This window comes from Vulpes vulpes, chromosome 1 (genome assembly GCF_048418805.1).
Source record: "Vulpes vulpes isolate BD-2025 chromosome 1, VulVul3, whole genome shotgun sequence".
Lineage (NCBI taxonomy): Eukaryota > Metazoa > Chordata > Mammalia > Carnivora > Canidae > Vulpes > Vulpes vulpes.
The window spans coordinates 183897330-183900221 of NC_132780.1; the positions used below are offsets into that span (position 1 = coordinate 183897330).

The 2892-nt window shown below is 61.0% G+C and overlaps 1 protein-coding gene across 4 annotated transcripts in view; it reads right to left on the bottom strand.

Annotated features, from left to right (window-relative positions):
- GPR63 (G protein-coupled receptor 63) overlaps positions 1-2288 on the bottom strand; it is a 49491-nt gene extending 47203 nt beyond the window's left edge. For 2 of the 4 annotated variants that reach the window (XM_026002902.2, XM_026002903.2), the window contains exon 1: positions 2018-2288. The gene's annotated coding sequence lies outside the window, so the exon portion shown is untranslated. The remainder of the gene's footprint in view (positions 1-2017) is intronic. The other 2 variants (XM_072737685.1, XM_072737693.1) reach the window with 2 other exon arrangements.
- Between the last annotated feature and the right edge of the window lie 604 nt (positions 2289-2892).

Sequence of the window (2892 nt, forward strand, 5' to 3'; positions counted from 1 at the left end):
CCATTTGTGTAATAAAGGTACTCACAGATTAGGTTTCATCAAATAATTACACGTATTACACCTCCTCCAAGGGCAAAACTGTGTGAAGTAATGTCAGATGATGCAAGAAACATCAGGGGCTTTTTATGATTCTTAGAAATACTGCCCTTAAAATTAGCTGGAGCCTTTTAATCTAAGACATAATGAAAACCATATTCACCAATAAACAAATAAAGAGAAAATCCTATCTTTTCGTCAAAACCTCACGAGAAAAAAAAACAAACAAACCTGCATACCTACTTGGGGGTGCTTCTTGCATCCCTCCAGTGTCCAGACCTAGTCCAAATATCTCATTAGAGACGAAAGGATCACTTTGCAATTTGGGGTCAGCCCCAGGGGACATATCATAAACATTTATTGTTGGAGGGAAAGGGGGGCGGTCTTTGTGTGTGTGTTTGTTTACGGCATCCTGAACCTCAATGATATTAAAAAAAAAAAATCAGAATGTTTCCCATAAGGCGGTGGGGAAGAGAGAGGACTTAAAAATCAAATTAACAAGACAGGAAACAACCAATGTTGGTGAGGATGTGGAGAAAGGGGAACCCTCTTGCACTGTTGGTGGGAATGTGAACTGGTGCAGCCACTCTGGAAAACTGTGTGGAGGTTCCTCAAAGAGTTAAAAATAGACCTGCCCTACGACCCAGCAATTGCACTGCTGGGGATTTACCCCAAAGATACAGATGCAGTGAAACACCGGGAAACCTGCACCCCGATGTTTATAGCAGCAATGTCCACAATAGCCAAACTGTGGAAGGAGCCTCGGTGTCCATCGAAAGATGAATGGATAAAGGAGATGTGGTCGGGGATCCCTGGGTGGCTCAGCGGTTTAGCACCTGCCTTTGGCCCAGGGCGCGATCCTTGAAGAACCAGGATCGAGTCCCACATGTCTGGCTCCCTGCATGGAGCCTGCTTCTCCCTCTGCCTGTGTCTCTGCCTCTCTCTCTCTCTCTCTCTCTCTATCATAAATAAATAAATAAATAAATAAATAAATAAATAAATAAATAATAAAAAAAAAGAAGAAGAAGCAGCAGCTGTGGTCTGTGTATACGATGGAATATTACTCAGCCATTAGAAACGACAAATACCCACCATTTGCTCCAGTGGGGATGGACCTGGAGGGTATTATGCTGAGTGAGGTAAGTCAATGGGAGAAGGACAAACATTATATGGTCTCATGCATTTGGGGAATATAAGAATTAGTGAAAGGGAATAAAGGGAAAGGAGAGAACATGAGTGAAAGCATCAGGGAGGGCGACAAACCATGAGAGACTCCTAACTCTGGGAAATGAACAGGGGGTAGTGGAAGGGAGGTGGGCGGGGGGTGGGGGTGACTGGGTGGGGGGCCCTGGGGGCGGGGGGCCCTTGACGGGATGAGCACTGGGTGTTATGCTAGATGTTGGCAAACCGAACTGCAACAAAAATAAAATAAATAAAATGAAATAGAGATCAGCGCGATGCTGCCACCGAGCAGGGCTGGCAGGCGGACCCGCAGCGCCGCCAGCCCGGCCGCGAGTCGGGGCGCAGCTCTCACGGCGCGGGGCTCGCAGGGGGCCTCCGACCCGGGCAGAGGGGCGCGCCCCCGCAGGCGGACGGGGCGCCGCGCACAAGTTCCAGAGGACTCCGTCCCCCTCCTCTCACTCCGGGCACTCGGCGGCGGGAGGAGAAAGCGGGCGTCGGGGCCGCGCCGCCGCCGCCGGGTTTCCTAGAAGGCCCAGCTGCTGCAGCGGGCGGGCGCCGGCGGCAGGGGGCGTCGCGGAGCCGGGCGGGCGGCCCCGCGGGGAAACCGAGTCCCGGCCGGGCGCTCCCCGCCCCCACCCCGCGGGCCCCAGAACCGCCCGAGAACCGCCCGAGCTCCTCCCGCGCCCCTGGGCCGTCGGCGGCTCCCGCTCGGTGCCCGCCCGCTCCGCCCCGCAGCCCGGCCTCCGCGGCGCCGCGGCTACCTGTCGGGGGGGGGGGGGGGCGAGCACCCCGGGCTCACCTCATACAAAGGGCTGCGCGCGGGCGCCGGCTCGGGAGCCCAGGGCGCATGGCCCCACGCAGTCCCTCCCGGAACTTTCCGGACATAGCACTTCTCTCCGCTGCAGAAAACGACGCCTCGAGGCAGAGGCGGCGGCGGCGGCGATGCAGGCGGCGGGAGCTGGAGCCGGAGCCGGAGCCGGAGCCGAGAGTGAGCAGCATCGCGGGCGAGCGCCGCCGCCTCCCGAGCTGCCGAGGGGTGCCCGCCCCCGGGGCAACCGCGGCTCCCTCTTAAAGGCGCCCGCCGCGTTTTAGGACGCGAGGGGCGGGGGGAGGGGGGAGGGGGCGGAGGCCGGCGGAGACCGAGACGGAGGGGGCGGGGGAGGGGGCGGGGGAGGGGGAGGGGGAGGGGGCGGGGGCGGGCGGAGACCGAGCGATCCCGGGGCGCCGCCGGCCGGGCTGCCCCCCGCCAGGGCAGAGGAGGGGCAAGTGCGGGGTCGGCTTGCGCGCGGGGACTGCCCCCGGGAGCTCCGCCCGGGCTCCGGGCCGCCGTCACCCTTTCGGGGTCCCGTCCCCGCCCCCCCCCGCCCCCCCCCGCCCCCGCGCTGGCGCCCGCCCAGTGCACTCGCATCTCCTCGCTCGCGCGCGTCCCGCAGCTCCTTCCTCGGCCTCCCACGCACTGATGAGGGTCCCTCCCCCCCCCCCCCCCCCCCCCCGGCCGCAGGAGCGCAGGAGCCTGAAATAACTGAAGGCCGGTGGGGGCCCCCAGGCTGATCCTGCAGTGTCACCTGTGAACGTCCTGCCCTACCCCGCGCCCCGGCCCCCTCCAACCGGGTGAGGGCCCGGTGACCTCCAGCCGGGCTTCTTGAACTGTTGGCTCTGACTTGGATCGAGTGA